Consider the following 19,684-nt stretch of genomic DNA (forward strand, 5'->3'; position numbering starts at 1 on the left):
GACCCGACTATCAGACGGACAGGAGGGGCGGCCAATCACCTTCCTCGGCCGGGAATTAATACCCAATCGACGGGCGCGGGGGGAGAAGTGGGCGTTTGTTTGCCCGGGGGTTGCCAGAGTGCTGCCGATACGTTCTATTGGTGCGATAGCCCAGAGATGAGGCTGGGTCATGTGACCGCAGTTGCCAGTGATCAGCCGGGTCATGTGACCGTGTGTTGTGAAATGGTGGTAGGTGTGTGTGGGCAGAGGGAGCATGAATGACTACATGAGTGTCACTGCACCACTGCCGTACTGGGGGGAGGGGGAGTGACATATGCTGCAGAGGGATGGAGAGGCGTGAGGGAAGTGTGCCATGTGCTGCATGGAGGGGTGCTGCAGGTGGTTGAGGTCCTGAAAGGCAAAGAAGGTGTGTGCTGTGCTGCATGGAGACATACAATGTGCTGCATAGCAATGGAGATGTGTGATGTGCTGCATGGTAATGGAGATGTGCTACATGGAGATGTGCGATGTGCTGCATGGTGATGGAGATTTGTGAAGTGCTGCATGGAGAAGAGAGATGTACTGCATGGTGATGGAGATATGCAAAGTTCTGCATGGAGATGTGCAAAGTGCTGCATGGCGATGAAGATGTGCTGCATGGAGATGTGCAATGTGCTGCATGGTGATGGAGATGTGCAAAGTGCTGCATGGAGATGTGCAAAGTGCTGCATGGCGATGAAGATGTGCTGCATGGAGATGTGCAATGTGCTGCATGGCGACGGAGATGTGCAAAGTGCTGCATGGCAATGTGAGATGTGCTACATGGCAATGTGCTGCATGGTGATGGAGATATACAAAGTTCTGCATGGAGATATGCAAAGTGCTGCATGGCGATGAAGATGTGCTGCATGGAGATGTGCAGTGTGCTGCATGGTGATGGAGATGTGCTGCATGGTGACGGAGATGTGCAAAGTGCTGCATGGTGATGTGAGATGTGCTACATGGTAATGTGCTGCATGGCAATAGAGATGTGTGATGTGCTGCATAGCAACGGAGATGTGCAGTGTGCTGCATGGCAATGTGCTGCATGCAGATGTGCAATGTGCTGCATGACAATGGAGATGTGCAATGTGCTGCATGGAGATGTGCAAAGTGCTGCATTGCGATGGAGATGTGCAATGTGCTGCATGGAGATGTGCGAAGTGCTGCATGGCGACAGAGATGTGAGATGTGCTGCATGGCGATATGAGATGTGCTGCATGGAGATGTGCGATGTGCTGCATGGCAATGGAGATGTGCTACATGGTGATAGAGATGTGTGATGTGCTGCGTGGTGATAGAGATGTGCTGCATGGCAATAAAGATGTGCGATGTGCTGCATGGCAATAGAGATGTGTGATCTGCTGCATGGAGATGTGAGATGTGCTGTATGGCGATAGAGATGTGTGATGTGCTGCATGACGATAGAGATGTGCTGTATGGCGATAGAGATGTGTGATGTGCTGCGTGACGATAGAGATGTGTGATGTGCTGCATGGAGATGTGCGATGTGCTGTATGGCGATAGAGATGTGTGATGTGCTGCATGGAGATGTGCGATGTGCTGCATGGAGATAGAGATGTATGATGTGCTGCGTGGCGATAGAGATGTGCTGCATGGCAATAGAGATGTGCGACGTGCTGCATGGCAATAAAGATGTGCGATGTGCTGCGTGGAGATGGAAGTGTGTGGGGTGCTGCATGGCGATAGAGAAGTGTAGGGTGATGGAGAGGACTGATGTGGTGGGCTGGATGTGCTGTAGAGTGGGTTGGAAGACACAATGTGCTGTCAAGTCAGAAGCGTTTTGTAGTTTCTGAAGACTGGGGAAGGATCAGATTTCTTGTTGTCTCTTCACTGTCATCTGAGGAACTTGCTGTACCTTCCTGTACTGCTTGCAGCAGTTGCTCTAGACAGGCAGCGAGGATAACTCTACAACAAGGACACAGAGAGAAGAACACCCCGCAGGGGATATTACCTTCTCTGTCCTACTAAAGAAAACCCGCTGTTCTCTATGTCTGTGTTCCCGTTAGAGTGTTCCCTTCACTCTGTGTCTGCCAGCACGGCCGGGGCTGGGGGACAACCTCTGTAGCAGAGCAGTGAAAACTGTCAGGAGTTCTAACCCACCTCTCTGTCCAAAACAAAGAAAACAAGTTTTGGCTGTTCATACACTTAAAATGGATGTGCAGAGTTATGTATTACCTCCTTCTTGGAAATGTACACTGACATGCCCCCAATGTGTATCTCAGCAGTTTCTCAATTTGCACTGTTTAATGCTTATAGAAAAAATTGTTGTATATTTGAAAATCCAATAAAACTTTCATAAAAGGAAATGGATGTGCCATAAATTATAATGACCATTCAGGCTTCAATTTTCATCTGTTTACAGAGTGTTCAGCATAATAACTATTCATTTCTAAATTGTTGCTTTTGAGTTTCTGCCCTCCACTGAAAGGGATTCGTGGTACTCCCCTTGCTGTTCCATTCAAAAGCACAGACACATGAACATTGTAAGGACTTTGTTTTTTGGCTCTTTACTCATGTCAGAAATCTGTAGCAATCTCTAGATAGCAGTTGTGAATAATTTGCTTAAACACTTTCTTCAGGGTCTGTTCACACCATCATGTGCTTTATAAAACGTATTACCACACCACAGTGTAGATATGAGTTTCAGTGCAATGTTTAGTGCATTGATTGCATCACGGCATAGATCATCAGTGTACTGCAACATGGCTGCATTGTAGCACGGCAAAGTACAAAAGTGTAAGCTCTGTGAGGTGAGTTATCCTGTGTTTAAAACTGGACTGTTTTTTTTCTATTGTTCCATTGAAGAATGCAAGAATCCTTATCAAGAACTACTACTGCCTATTGGACACGTGAACCCTCGGTACAAAAGTATTAAGTAATAAATGTGTAAATAGAACAGCACTAACCTAATACAAAAACCTCTCATATGAGAGCATGTATAATGTGCAACATTGTGCAAAATCAAATCAAATATACAACAATACCATGTTCATAAAGTGCAAAATATCATGTGCAACATTGTATATAACCAGCAATTCATGAATCCCACATATGAAATCGTGTCCATCTTAAATAACTAAATAATCCACCAAGTAATAATTTATTTCTTGTGTAAACAAAATCTTATTGTCACCAATATAGTGCTCTTCAACCACCAAACAAACTAAATAAACTCCCCAGAGTCAAATAAACCAGCTCAAGTGCGTGTTGTTCTGGGAGTAATGATCTGCATCCTCACGGTCCTCTTAGGGCTTCTCAGAATAGCTCACTCATGTATTTCACTCAATTGCATCATCAAGAAATGAAGAAGAGGGGAGCTCCCATAGCGGAAAGGCATTAAAACGTATTTATTGTATAAAAACATCAATCCACTCAAATTAACAAGTGTCACCAATGACACAAGTATATCACCACATTTGTAATAGGCCAGGTTGTCTCCGGATGCAAACTCCAAGCCCCAAGTGCAACCACAGCTGTGCGTGGTGATGTCACATCCAGGACCCTCCCTATGCATTTCGTCACTTGACATCCCCCCAGGAGCAGAAGGAAGGGTATTAAGTAATACCTGTAGGGATTATTACTCTTCCAATACCAGCCATGCTTCAGATTAGCTTAGTGTGCTTTAGACATCTTTTCCTTGGCAATGCTGATTCAAAAGGTGGGTACAGAAATTCAACCGCATCAGCAGAGACCAGCCGATCTGTGTGTGGCCCTCCCTATTCAGCAGAAGCCAATCATTAAATTGATTTCCGTTGACGGCCAAGATGGAAAACTTGCATTGATCAGTGACTGCAGCTGATGATCAGTATGTCCTGTTGTCAGAATACAATGTTTTAGGAGTATTATTCCATTCATCTTGCTTGTGGCGATAGGGGAATTCATTCTTTTTTTTGTTCTAACCAGGTATACCCAGCTTAAAGCAGAACTTTACCCTCTCAGTCAATGCTGACTATTTTGAATCCTTATACTGCTAGCATTAGTAAATAGATAGGGAAGTGTATGTATACATACAGTGGGGCAAAAAAGTATTTAGTCAGCCACCAATTGTGCAAGTTCTCCCACTTAAAAAGATGAGAGAGGCCTGTAATTGGCATCATAGGTAGACCTCAACTATGAGAGACAAAATGAGAAAAAAAATCCAGACAATCACATTGGCTGATTTGGAAAGAATTTATTTGCAAATTATGGTGGAAAATAATTATTTGGTCACCTACAAACAAGCAAGATTTCTGGCTCTCACAGACCTGTACCTTCTTCTTTAAGAGGCTCCTCTGTCCTGCACTCATTACCTGTATCAATGGCACCTGTTTGAACTTGTTATCAGTAAAAAAGACACCTGTCCACAACCTCAAACAGTCACACTCCAAACTCCACTATGGTGAAGACTAAAGAGCTGTCGAAGGACACCAGAAACAAAATTGTAGACCTGCACCAGGCTGGGAAGACTGAATCTGCAATAGGCAAGCAGCTTGATGTGAACAAATCAACTGTGGGAGCAATAATTAGAAAATGGAAGACATACAAGACCACTGATAATCTCCCTCGATCTGAGGCTCCACGCAAGATCTCACCCCGTGGGGTCAAAATGATCACAAGAACGGTGAGCAAAAATCCCAGGACCACACGGGGGGACCTAGTGAATGACCTGCAGAGAGCTGGGACCAACGTAACAAAGGCTACCGGTATCAGTAACACACTACGCTGCCAGGGACTCAGATCCTGCAGTGCCAGACATGTCCCCCTGCTTAAGCCAGTACATGTCCGGGCCCGTCTGAAGTTTGCTAGAGAGCATTTGGATGATCCAGAAGAGGATTGGGAGAATGTCATATGGTCAGATGAAACCAAAATAGAACTGTTTGGTAGAAACACAACTCGTCGTGTTTGGAGGAGAGAGAATGCTGAGTTGCATCCAAAGAACACCATACCTACTGTGAAGCATGGGGGTGGCAACATCATGCTTTGGGGCTGTTTCTCTGCAAAGGGACCAGGACGACTGATCCATGTACAGGACAGAATGAATGGGGCCATGAATCGTGAGATTTTGAGTGCAAACCTCCTTCCATCAGCAAGGGCATTGAAGATGAAACGTAGCTGAGTCTTCCAACATGACAATGATCCCAAACATACCGCCCGGGCAACGGAGTGGCTTTGTAAGAAGCATTTCAAGGTCCTGGAGTGGCCTAGCCAGTCTCCAGATCTCAACCCCATAGAAAACCTTTGGAGGGAGTTGAAAGTCCGTGTTGCCCAGCGACAGTCCCAAAACATCACTGCTCTAGAGGAGATCTGCATGGAGGAATGGGCCAACATAGCAGCAACAGTGTGTGCCAACCTTGTGAAGACTTACAGGAAATGTTTGACCTCTGTCATTGCCAACAAAGGATATATAACAAAGTATTCAGATGAACTTTTGATATTGACCAAATACTTATTTTCCACCATAGTTTGCAAATACATTCTTTCCAAATCAGCCAATGTGATTGTCTGGATTTTTTTTCTCATTTTGTCTCTCATAGTTGAGGTCTACCTATGATGCCAATTACAGGCCTCTCTCATCTTTTTAAGTGGGAGAACTTGCACAATTGGTGGCTGACTAAATACTTTTTTGCCCCACTGAATTTACCTGTTTTAAACTTTTTTTTACATTTCTTGAATTACTTCCTGGTTTCAAGATCTAGACAAATGATGTCATGCATTCTAGGAATCTTCAGGGGGAGGAGGGGCTCTCTCAGCTAAACACACCCTTCTGCCTTCATGCTAAGGGCAAATGAGTTCTAGGAAGTAAATGCTACACAAATCACCTGCCCTTCCTTAAGATGGCCACAGTCAGAAAGGCTAGGGGTGGTTTAAAACATGATTTCTCACCAAAATAAAGCATATAGACATGGATGGATAGGTGAGTTTGCTTTGAATAGTAAAAATGAATTAACCACTTGCCAACTGCAGATAGCCGAATGACGGCTTCACTGCAGCCGGCCAGTTCTGGGAGGACGTCATATGATCGGCACCGATCATCAGGGCACTGATAATCAGTGGCCTGATGATCGATGCCCAGCAGTTCCACCCACAAGTGCCCATCAGTTCCCCCCACCTGTGCCCAGCAGTGTCACCCATCAGTACTGCCAGTCAATGCCGAGTATCAGTGCCACCTCATCAGTGACGCCTATCAGTACCCATCAATGCTGCCTATCAGTGCAGCCTCATCAACGCACATCAGTGAAGGAGAAAAATTACCTGTTTGCAAAATTTTATAATAGAAACAAAGGAAAACTTTTTTTTTTAAATGTTTTGCTCTTTTTTTGTTTATAGCTCAAAAAATAAAACACACAGTGGCGAGTAAATACCACTAAAAGAAAGCTCTATTTGTTTGAAAAAAATGATAAAAATTTCATATGGGTATAATGTTGCATGACTGCGCAATTGTCATTCAAAGTGCAACAGTGCTGAAAGCTGAAAATTGGCCTGGTCAGGAAGGGGGTATAAGTGTCGGTAGGCAATCGGTTAAACAGTGTTTTTGGTGCTCAGATGCAGTGAAGTTCCACTTTAAAGTGGACCTAAACTGTATTTGAGCACCAAAAATTGAACCTTCACCTTTGGGACCATGTTATAGCGAGCCCCCCCCCCCCAATCTGAACCATACCAGGCCACATGCCTGCAATATGGGGGGTGCTTTGGGTCAAGGGGCTCTCCCCCCAAAGCACCTTGTTTGCATGTTGATGGGGACAAGGGCCTCTTCCCCACAACTGTGGCTAGTGGTTATGGGGGTCTGAGGGTGGGGGGCTAATCTGAATCTGGAATGACAGGAGGCAGTCTTTGACAAGTCCTTTATTAAAAACCAAAAAAATGTCCCTCAAAGTAGATCCAATGTCAATCACGATGCCCGCCGCTTCCGCCGACCCGAAAAAAGAGAAAAAAAATGCTCTAGACACTCTCTCCTGCCGCCTGACATATTCTTAAATACTGTGATGTTGTCACAAGGGTCACTCCCGCCCCTGTGATGTCATCATGGGCAGTGATTGGCCAAAGCATTGCACCTGATCTGTGGTCAGGTGCATTGCTTTGTCCAATCACAATGCACAGAGCGTAGTACATTGTGGGGCGGGGCGTGGCGGGCGATTAGCCTTACCATTCATCTGTTCGCCAAAGCCCAACCCTATTAGACATTAGGAAAGTCTCCGGCACCCTCTCACAAAGGACAGTGCATAGCTCACACTATGTTCTGGTAATGCTGACTTGTGTCACTCCAAGGAAAAGAAATTGTCCTCCAATTCAGAAACCATCACTTCCAGAAATGTCAATTTTCTGGTCTTCTTACTGACTCCTACATCACCAACTGCCCTGAAATAATCTACTGACTGTTACCCTTTTATTGCTGTCTCTGTCCCTTTTGGGTAGATTTACCCCTCTATTTGCACTGGTAACAACTGTTAATGAGAAAGAAAGTCAGGAGAAATCCAACATTTTGGAGAAGTCCGCTCACTTTGGGAGATTTGTTCTAACTTCTGTTGCATCTCTGAGACAGGAAAGGAAGTAAAATGCCCCCAGTGGTACACAGAAAGAAGACAAAACACTGGCAAGGGTTTTAATTCTTACATACCATATCCAAAACAGTAAAAAAGGTACACACACTTTAAGGGCTCATGTACACTGCAGCTGATAAACTGGCGTTCAGGAGCTGTTCAGCGTTTTTTTCAGCAGGCCCTGAACTCTCCTTAATGTTTTCCTATGTGTCCATGTACACATAGTCGTTTACAGGCAGTTGAGTTTACAGTCGTTTTTTTTAACGCACCAAACTTGTGTTCAGGAGTAGATTTTACCAGCATTTCAAACTCTAAATGCTTGTAAACGCGGTTAACCACATTTATAAGCATTTGCATTTAGAAGCGTTTTTTAACTGTTCTATATCCAGATGCTGTCCAGAGCCTTTTTTCATCATCAGAAATACATGCAAAGTATTTTCCAGGTACCAAATGGACCTAGTACACCAGAGCAGTCAGTTCCAGGTTTCACGTGAAGGAAAAAATGGTAGAACGTGCTGCATTATGCTCATGATGGGATTCATAGTGAATACAACCAAAAAAGACAGGTCATCTCAACACATACTGCTCTCTCTGCTTCTGTTCTCTCTATTCCTCTCAAAATGTCTGAAATAGTTAATTTTTTACTATTTTTTCAGTGCATTCTGAGCACTTGGGAAGGTCTCCTGAGGTTATCTTTTAAAAACGCTTCTAAACGCAAACATGCATAAATGCGGTATGCAAACGCGGCTAAACTGACGTTTTTTAACCTACGTTTTCCAGCAGTCAGTTTCCATCATTCAGAAGAGTTTTCCAAATGCCCCGTCTACATGAGCCCTAAGAATCTTAGAAATCATAGTAACATTCTCAGTTGCATTTTTTCCACTAAGTGGCAGTGTTTCATTTACAATGTGTCTATGGCGTGTCTGAGAGTACAATCACATTTTATCCATCAATCCTCAATTTTCATCAGTTTTTATATCAAATTATACACAATGCTATAAACATGTACACATTTTACAACTGCAAATAATATTTAATAACTTATTCAATAAAGCAAGAAAACGTGAAGCCACTGAACTCAGACAACTTTTATCTATAAATTACATTTGACTGGATTTGTTTGCATACTATGGTGTCCGTTTATGACACAGAGAACAGCTGCGATTCAGAGGATCGCAGCTATTCTCTGGTCATTCACAGTTTATGACACTCAGGAGATCAGCGGAGAACATGTTCAGCCCTTCTCTGGAGATCTGTGTTCTCCCTCCAGATTCTCCTGCCCAGAGCTGGAGAATCGGAGGGACCACAAACTAAGCAGCGATAATTTACCTCTGCTTAGTAAACTGATCTTTTACTGTAATCTTGTGAGATTATTGTAAAATCAGCCATTTTCCACCATTTGTAGACCGTTCTCCAGCGTTTGTAGACCGTTCTCCCTTCGTTCAGAGGACTGCTTCATAAAAGGCATTCACAGGAGAACTGAGCAGCGATCATTTACCGCTGGTTCATAAATGAACACATATATCTCATCATATTATACATTTAGCAAATGTTACTAAATCATAAAGGATGGCACATCCAGTTGTGTAGCAAGTAGGATCAAGCAAATGTGGATGCACAAAAAGAAAAAATTGTGCATAAATAAAAAATAATATATAAAGAAGAGATTGTAAGCGCCGAGGAGCAGGGCCCTCCTATCTAAAAACAAATAACTGTGCTGTGCTCCTATATTGATGTAAATAAACTATAAAAACAGTGTAAGTCCTTACAATATATTATCCAAACAGTACACAAAATTACTTGAATGATCCCTTTAGGATATAGAGAAATATTAGTGTAATAACATTATTATGTGTCCAATATTAATAATAAAGTGCAATCCTCCTTTTCTGAGAGATGGGTACAAATAGATGAATTCACTCCAACATATAGATGATTGCGGTATATATGAAGCTCAATTATGCGCTCACCTCCATTTTTAGACCAAAAATACAGGCTAAACAAGCTGTTTATCCTAAAAGGATAAAATGTGCACTGATGTTCACCACCTTCTTTGAATGTGTTCACAGCGTGATTTCCTGATTATCCACCTGGTGTCTCTCCTCTCATTACTATCCTATGCAGATCTGTGGATGTATGGATGGATGGATATTTCCTCCTTCTCACCTCCAAGGGGAATAATCCTTCTAGATCCACTTCAGAAGTCTCCAAGGGGAATAATCCTCCTAGATCCACTCCAGAAGTCTCGAAGGGGAGTAATCCTCCTAGATCGGGTGTCGGCAACCCGCGGCTCCAGAGCCGCATGCGGCTCTTTTTCATCTTTGCTGCGGCTCCGGAGCACACTGCCCACCAGGTGACAGGCAATAGGGTTTCAGTGGTCGGCAAGCCGCGGATCGCAAGCCACATGCGGCTCTTCTGTGTGCCGGGCGCCCGCTCCCCTCCCTCCTCTCGGGCGGCCGCCTCAAAAGTCAGGACTCTTTTAATCCGGCCCGCGGAGCGTGGAACATTAGCTGTCAGGATGTAGGCGGGGCAGCCAGGATGTAGGAGGGGCAGCGTGACGAACTCCTCTCACAGTCCGCCCTGAAGACCGGAACACAGCGCGGGAACACAGCGAGAGGAACGCGCGGAGCAAAGGTAAGTGAATTGAGACAATATGGGGAATTAATTACTATAGGGGGGATGAATTACTATGGGGGATGAATTATTATATGGAGGATTAATTACTATGGGGGATGAATTACTATGGAGGATGAATTACTATATGGGGGATGAATTACTATGGAGGATGAATTACTATATGGAGGATGAATTACTATATGGGGGATGAATTACTATGGGGGATGAATTACTATGGAGGATGAATTACTATAGGGGGGATGAATTACTATGGGGGATGAATTACTATAGGGGGGATGAATTACTATATGGGGGATGAATTACTATGGGGGATGAATTACTATATGGGGGATGAAGCTAACTGCACGATCCTGTATATAGCATTAAGGTAAGAAACAATACAGTTGCAATCAAAAGTATGTGAACCCCTTGGGATTACGTGGAGTTTTGCATGAATTGGGCATAAAATGTGCTCTGAACGTCATCTAAGTCACAACAATAGAAGAACACAGTCTGCTGAACATAATACTACACAAACATTAGATGTTGCCATGGTTTAATTGCACATAACATGTAAACATTCACAGTGCAGGGAGGAAAAAGTATGTGAACCTTTGGACTTAATAACTGGTTGACCCTCCTTTGGCAGCAATAACCTCAACCAAACGTTTCCTGTAGTTGCAGATCAGACCTGCACAACGATCTGGAGTCATTTTGGACCACTCCTCTTCACAAAACTGTTTCAGTGTAGCAATATTTTTGGGATGTCTGGTGTGAATCGCTCTCTGAAGGTCATGCCACAGCATTTCAATCGGGTCGAGGTCAGGACTCTGACGGGGCCACTCCAGAAGGCGTATTCTGTGCTGTTGCAGCCATTGTTTTGTTGAATTACTTGTATGCTTTGGGTCATTGTCCTGTTGCATCACCCATCCTCTGCGGAGCTTCAGTTGGCGGACACATGGTCGTACGTTTTCCTGCAAAATGTCTTGATAAACTCTGGAATTCATTTTCCCATCAATGACAACAATCCGTCCAGGCCCTGAAGCAGCAAAGCAGCCCCAAACCATGATGCTCCCTCCGCCATGTTTCACAGTGGGGATGAGGTTTTGATGTTGGTGTGCTGGGCCTTTTTTTCTCCACACATAGTGTTGTGTGTTCTTCCCAAACAACTCAATCTTGGTTTCATCTGTCCACAGTATATTTTGCCAGTAGTGCTGTGGAACATCCAGGTGCTCTTTTGCAAACTTCAAACGTGCTGCAATATTCTTTTTGGACAGCAATGGCTTCCTCCGTGGTGTCCTCCCATGTACTCCATTCTTGTTTAATGTTTTCCTTATTGTAGATGTGTCAACAAAAATGTTAGCATGTGCCAGAGATTTCTGTAGGTCTTTAGCTGACACTCTGGGATTCTTCTTTACCTCATGCAGCATTCTGTGCTGTGCTCTTGCAGTCATTTTTACAGGACGACCACGCCTAGAGAGAGTAGCAACAGTGCTAAACTTTCTCCATTTGTAGACAGTCTGTCTTACCGTGGACACATGAACATCAAGGCTTTTGGAGATACTTTTGTAACCCTTTCCAGCTTCATGCAAGTCAACAATTCTTGATCGTAGGTCTTCTGAGAGCTCTTTTCTGCGAGGCATGGTTCACATCAGACAGTGCTTCTTGAAACCAGTAAACTCAAAACAGGTGTGTGTTTTTTAAGGGCAGGACAACTGTCAGCAACACATCCAATATCATCACACTGATTGGAGTCAAGGTTGGCTCACTCCTGGCTCCAATTAGCTCTGGGAGAAGTCATTAAGCTAGGGCCTCACATACTTTTTCCTCCCTGCACTGTGAATGTTTACATGTTATGTGCAATTAAACCATGGCAACATCTAATGTTTGTGTAGTATTATGTTCAGCAGACTGTGTTCTTCTATTGTTGTGACTTAGATGACGTTCAGAGCACATTTTATGCCCAATTCATGCAAAACTCCACGTAATCCCAAGGGGTTCACATACTTTTTCTTGCAACTGTATATGCAGTGTCGGATTTGTTTTAAATGTTGCAATGGTTTTGCGGCTCCCAGTCTTTTTTTTCCCTTCGGAAACGGGTCCAAGTGGCTCTTTATGTCTTAAAAGTTGCAGACCCCTGTCCTAGATCCACTAAAGAAGTCTCGAAGGGGATTAATCCTCCTAGATCCACTCCAGAAGTCTCCACACATATAATGGCAAAAAAAAGAACAAAAGATAGTGCTTTACCCTTATAAAACACTTTATTGCATAGCCATTGTATTGCACTCACATTTTAATAATTAAAACAAGCCTTAATGCATATCTCCTTGTGTGCACCGCACACTAGCTGTACTCGCCGTATAGAAGCCGACTGGGCGTGGTGACGTCAGAGCCCCTCCCCTACGCGTTACTCCACCGGTCACGTGGCTTCCCTCTTGTATTGAACTGTATCGTTGCTGTATTGTCTCCCATATATTGTAAAGCGCTGAGCAAACCATTGGCGCTATATAAATCCTGTATAATAATATTTTTAAAAAAGAAAACCTGATATATGAAGAAATGATCTATGCATGATATAGGAATATTATATGTGTAAATAAAAATAATTATTCTCAATTAATATAGTCAAAACCCAAATTAAACATCCATTTGTACATTACATATAATCCAACAGTGATAACAAACGGACAAGTCCAATCAATAAAGTGTATGTCCGAATTCAAACAGTGTCACAAATGATGCAGGGAAAGAAACACAGGACAACAAAACGTCTTCTCCCTGTCACCAACACAGTGCAGTCCTGACGCTGTGCAGCAACCGCATGCATTGAGGCGCTGTGGTTCAAAATTTTGAGGCTTAAATAGACAGTGAGGAGGTAACAGTGCCTCCTCACTGCCAGTCAAATGTTCTTTAAAAAGCAATGCACCAATGATCGCTTTTCAGAGGGGTAGCAATAATAGCCGCATGTATAATAGAGCCCTTGAAGTGCTGGAGCTTTTTTCTGTGAGATTTGGGGAACTCTGCATTTCCTGGGGATCAAGCTGGAAGGATGTCACATGCTGCGTTGCAGAATTGGGGGTAAGGCAAACATACATTTTAACTTTTTACCCCATAGGTGTGTTTTTGTACAAGCATAATACTTCAATAATGCAAGGTGGGGGTCCTAAGATAGAAAATACCATGTGATGCAGTTGCCGTGCGTTTCAAAAAGCAGTGCATGCGCTACTTTTGGTGCGGTGCGATTTCAGCCCATTCAAATGAATAGGCTTGAAATCACACCGCACACAGCTGCAGATGAATCGCACGGGAATGCACAGCGCGTCCATGTGCGATTCAGCTCGGGGCGTAGTGTGAATCGGCCCTTACACCAGGTTGCTGTAAGGGCCATTTCATACCATGTGCGGTGACAGACGTTTTAAGTTTTATGGTAAAACATCTGTCACCACAGAGTCACACAGGAAATAATTGTTTCCTGTGTGCCCCATTCACACTGCAATGCAGCCCAGCGCTGCGCTGCAGTAAATGCAAACATGCTGCATTTTATCACAGCGCACTGGCCTGAATCGCACTACAATGTTGGATAGTGCAGCGCATCGTGCTGTCCGACAATGCAGTGTAAAAAGTGGACATTTTGTACACTTCAAATAAAACTTGTACAAAAAAAAAGAGAGGTGTGATACACTGAATCACACTGCCCCCTAGTGCATCTGAAATAGCACACTTCAGGCAGCGTGCATTGTGCAGAAATATGGGTATGGCAAAGTTTTGCTAATAGTGGGAGGGGTTTAAAACTTGTACAGCACACGGGAGGTAAAAGTATGTAACACACACATTGCAGGTGTCAGGAGTGTGTAATATTCATAGTTCAGGAGTCATACGTGAGTAACGCATAGAGTGCAGGCGTCAGGTATTAAAGTGTTATTAAACCCACAACAGTAAAATCAGTCTGTATATGCAATAAAGCATGCTTGTTATACTCACTGTGGAACCTAAGGGGTTAATCCTCTGCATTGTATAAAAAGGCTGTTTGATCCTTTCTTCTCTGCCCCTCCTCTTATTGAAATGACCACCTGCTACAGACTGAATCTGTAGTCACATGCACATGCTCAGTTTGGTGTGTATTGCTAGAGAGGTTTTTTTTTTATTCTCTTGGGAGAGTGTATGTGATCATCACAGGGCCAATGAGCACTGTCCAGACAGAGGGTCAGAGGTTTCACATCCTCTTAGAGCAGAAAGAAAACTCCTCCTACAAGCTTTAACCAGTGTTCTGTTGATGTCACACTGCTGATGAGAAAAAGTATTTAGTAGTTTATATTTAGTAGTTTATATGGGAGACCAGTGAATGCAGGGACCTGGGTTTAGTATCACTTTAATGTACAAAGTTCAGGTGTCAGGAGTGGATAGTGTACAGAGTGCAGGGGTCAGGAGTGGGTAATGTACAGAGTGCAGGGATCAGGAGTGGGTAATGTACAGAGTGCAGGGATCAGGAGTGGGTAATGTACAGAGTGCAGGGATCAGGAGTGGGAAATGTACAGAGTGCAGGGATCAGGAGTGGGTAATGTACAGAGTGCAGGGATCAGGAGTGGGAAATGTACAGAGTGCAGGGATCAGGAGTGGGTAATGTACAGAGTGCAGGGATCAGGAGTGGGAAATGTACAGAATGCAGGGGTCTGGAGTGGGTAATGTACAGAGTGCAGGGGTCGGGAGTGGGTAATATACAGAGTGCAGGGGTCGGGAGTGATTAATGTTTAGTGTGCAGGGGTCAGGAGTAGGTAATGTACATTGTTCAGGGGTGGGTAATGCATACAGTGCGGGGGCCAAGACTATGTATCGTATAGAGTGCAAGGGTTAGGAGAGGGTAACAAGCAATGACTGCAAAGGCAGTGGATGAAGGAATACAGGTGTACTTATGCTTTGCTTTACAGAGTGGCAAACATTATACATAGGCAGCCGAACATGACCCATTCCAGCCAATGAGGCCATCCCGCAACTGTGTACAATGCATGCAGTAGCAGAGTGTGGTGCAGGTTGTTAAGGGTTAAATCAGTTGGTGATGAAGCTATATAATGCTCCCTCACTGCCTGTCAAATGCCATCTGAAAAGTGAATCACCACGGGCTGCTCTTCAGAGGCCGTGGCTTTGCAGAAATTGCGTGCAATGCATAGGATTGTGGTGCAGTTATGCGGCATTACAGGGTTAAATTTTGTTTTACCATGACCCCTCTTCCAGATACTGCATGTGTGCAGATATACCACAGAGTTTCAGGTCCCCCTGAGCACTGTGGTACATCTGCATACATGAAGGTTTCAGAGCACATTTGCACACACACAAAGATGGCCATTATGTAAATTTCAAGATTTTGCTGTTTTTGTGCATGTGCAGGAAATATGCACGTGCACAGAAACATTGAAAGGCTCTGCCAGAATCCAAAGGCTGGTCAGAGACTTTCAACACATCTGAACAAGCACCATAATGGCAGTGCGGAAGGGGGGGGGGGGGTGAGCAGAGCCATTAAAAAGGGTATCTATGTTCCTCTTTGAGACTCACTTTGACAGAGATTGTCATTAAAAACCAATTCCTGTCTGGACACTTTTACCCCCTTCCTGTCCAGGCCAATTTTCAGCTTTTAGTGCTATCACACTTTGGATGACAATTGCGCGGTCATGCAACACTGTACCCATATGAATTGTTTAGCATTTTTTTGAGACAGATAAAACTTTATTTTGGTGTTATTTATTCACCACTGGGTTTTTTATTTTTTTGCTATAGAAATGAAAATGTCCAAAAATTTTGAAAAAAAGTGTTTTTCTTATAACATTTTGCAAATAAATAATCTTTCTTCATAAATCTTGGCCAAAATTTATTCTGTTATCTTTTTAGTAAAAAAAAAAATAACCCAAATTAGTTTATAACCAAAAATTATAATTTTTCAAAAAATGTTTTTACATTTTTATTTTATTTTTTTTATATTATTATTTATGGGGGTTTTTTTTACATACTGTCACCCTAGCAGTACAGTGTCACCATAGTGACCTGAAAGCAGCTTCACCTTTACAGCTACAGGAACAGGACAGTGTGAGCACCTCTACACCCCCTGGGCCTACCAGTGAAAAGGCAGTCAGGTGCAATACCCAACTAGTTCCCCCTGGGACTGCATTCTGTGTGTGTCTTGGAATCCCCTGCCCTGGGATATTATCATGACAGCCAGGTGAATGATAAGATTTTCATCTGGGATCTGAGGAGGTTCATTGAAGGGGACTTGCTTCTTTGATTTATTCAAAAGACAAGAGCTGCTCCTGAAGGAGTAGAAAGTCCAGTCCCCAGTCTATTCTTTTGTGCTTTTTTGATGAATTCTTGCCTTTTTGTACATAAGAAGTTGACCTCCAAGTTGTTTGAGTTCCATTGGGCATCTCATATACCCCTAGACCCTATCCAAGTTGTTAACCCCTAATAAAACAACAAAAACCAAGCTGATGGACTGTTTACTGACTTTGGATGCAAGTGTGGAAAATGTGTGTTGCCTGGCTGTGCAGAGCTTAGGGTGACCCAAAACTCAGTGGCCCTCAAGAGGGTAGCACTACACATCATTTTCTCTGTGAGTGGTTAGGAATACAGAGGGGTCTCCTGCCCATCTGCAGCCTGGTTATTGGACAGTGAAGGATCAACAACACATAGATAAGTCAGATAAGTCATTAACTCTACATACTGCTCAGCTTTCTTGTTCACTGTTTGCATATGTGCATGTCACACCACCTGATTGGCTGCTAGTGTTCCTTCTCTCTCTTACAATATGCTTTGCAGGGGTTGACAGAAAGCTAATATCAAGACTCAAGTACTTGTGCCAGGTCTATGTAGAATACATTTGAAGGGTAAGTTCACCTTTTCACGAAAAATGAAAAGGTGAGCTAACTCCAAACATCCTGGCCACTTGTCCGGACCCGGATGCACATTGCACTGTGATGGCCGGTGCTGTCAGTGTAGTGGTCTTGCCTCACACCACAATACACAATGCCAGAGTGAGTATCCATCATAATGCTCATAATGGCAAGCACGACCCTGCTGTCCAATGAAAAACACTTTATTCTTGGATACATTGTCAGAAGAAGAAGACTCATTTTAACTTCTCATTGATCAGCAGGATCATGTGGCTGCGCTGACCAATGAGCACTTGTCGTTGGGAGCATTATGATGGATACTCACTCTGACTCAGTGTATTACAGTGTACAGACCCCTACACCAGCAGCACAGGGCATCACGGCCAGAGGAGTGGCCAATATATTTGACATTATTCTACCTTTTAATTTTTTGTAGCAAGGTGAACTTACCCTTTAATTAGTTTTCACTTTAACATATTAGTAACCCTTATTCAGTTATCTTCAAAGTGACTGTCATTGTCCATAGTCTTATTTGCGTCAGAAAATCTTATTTTTTTTAATGTACACTATATTGCCAAAAGGATTGGAATGCCTGCCTTTACACGCACATGAACTTTAATGGCATTCTTTACCATTCTTTGAAAAGCACATTTGTGAGGTCAGGCACTGATGTCGGACGAGAAGGCATGGCTCACAGTCTAATTCATCCAAAAGGTGTTCTGTCAGGTTGAAGTCAGGACTTTGTGCAGGTCAGTCAAGTTCCTCCACCCCAAACTCGCTCATTCATGTCTTTATGGACCTTGCTTTGTGCACTGGTGCGCAGTCATGTTGGAACAGGAAGGGGCCATCCCCAAACTGTTCCCACAAAGTTGGGAGCATGAAATTGTCCAAAATGTCTTGGCATGCTGACGCCTTAGGAGTTCCCTTCACTGGAACTAAGGGGTCAAGCCCAACCCCTGAAAAACTACCTCACATCATAATCCCCCCTTCACCAAACTTTACACTTGGCACAATGCAGTCAGGCAAGTACCGTTCTCCTGGCAACCACCAAACCCAAATATGTCCATCAGATTATCAGACAGAGAAGCGTGATTAGTCACTCCAGAGAAAACATCTCCACTGCTCTAGAGTCCAGTGGCGGCGTGCTTTACACCACTGCATCTGACGCTTTGCATTGCACTTGGTGATGTAAGGCTTGGATGCAACTGCTCGGCCATGGAAACCCATTCCATGAAGCTCTCTACACACTGTTGTTGTGCTAATCTGAAGGCCACACGAAGTTTGGAGGTCTTTAGCTATTGATTCTGTAGACAGTTGGGGACTTCTGTGCACTGTGAGCTTCAGCAAGCACTGACCCCGCTCTGTAATTTTACGTGGCCTACCACTTTGTGGCTGAGTTGCTGTTGTTCCCAGTTGCTTCCACTTTGTTATAATACCACTAACAGTTGACCATGGAATATTTAGTAGCAAGGAAATTTCATGGATTGCACAGGTGGCAACCTATCAAGGTACCATGCTTGAAATCAGTGAGCTCCTGAGAGCGACCCATTCTTTCATAAATGTTTGTAGAAGCACTGTGCATGCCTAGGTGCTTGATGTTATACACCTGTGGTCATGGAGGTGATTGGAACACCTGAATCCAATGGCAATATAGTATATTTCTTTTTTTTTTATTTTATTTTTTAGGACAAGTGTTGGATGGTCAGAGAAGATCTCCAATGGAAACTCCTTTATTACAGAACTGTTCTGGGGAATTACGGACTTTATTGTTCTGTTGTAAATACATTAAAATTATTATTATTGTATTTTGCATATATAACCTTCTTACAGTAATAAAGCATCATGTTTTCCAGCACACAAGTGTCTTGTTGTTATTTAAGTCTTCTCTATCTTCAGTCCACAATATACCGATCTTTCTCACCCAGAGTTCCTTCAGAGGTTGTAAGGGGTTCTTTTAGCAATAAGCAATTTCCACCTCACAGACAAGTACCCCTGACACCAATGATTTTTTAGCTGTCTATAAAGGGAGGAGTCTTGCCACAGACCACAAATGTAAAGAGCATTCTTCCCATTGACCATCATCTCAATGTCCAATGAGCTATATATATATTATTTGGAAGGGGCTCCCTGAGACCTGGAAGTTATTTCAACATTTCCTCTATATTAAAAAGGTTGAGAAAGTCTGCAGTGGACCATGGATAATACATACATTAAGAAAGAAGGGTATGGGGAGAAAAAAAAAACATTTTAAGTAGGTATAACAGTGGAACACCTGTCCTTAGGTAGTGTCATTGTGGGTGAAGCCAACCCATATGTTCTGCACATTTTTAGAATTTGCCTGGCTGGGCACAGGGGCAGTGTCTCTTTAAAGTTACAACTTGCATTTTTGTGGTTGATACTCCTATACTGCAGCTAAAGGATGTTTAAAGCGGAGCTCTACCCAGAAGGGGAAGTTCCATTTTAAGCCTTTGTCCTCCGTTCCCCATTAGGATTGGCACCTTTGGGGAGCGGGGGGAGGGGGTACCTGAATTTGACAGGTACCCGCTCCCACTTCCGCTGCGATCACCTAGGCGATCGGAAGCAGAAATCGTCCTACCCCCTTCCTCCCCGTAGTCTTCTGGGATATGTAACAGG

This window comes from Staurois parvus, unplaced genomic scaffold, assembly GCF_062004578.1.
Source record: "Staurois parvus isolate SC_StPar_1 unplaced genomic scaffold, SC_StPar_1.0 ptg000548l, whole genome shotgun sequence".
In the NCBI taxonomy this organism is placed as follows: Eukaryota; Metazoa; Chordata; class Amphibia; order Anura; family Ranidae; genus Staurois; species Staurois parvus.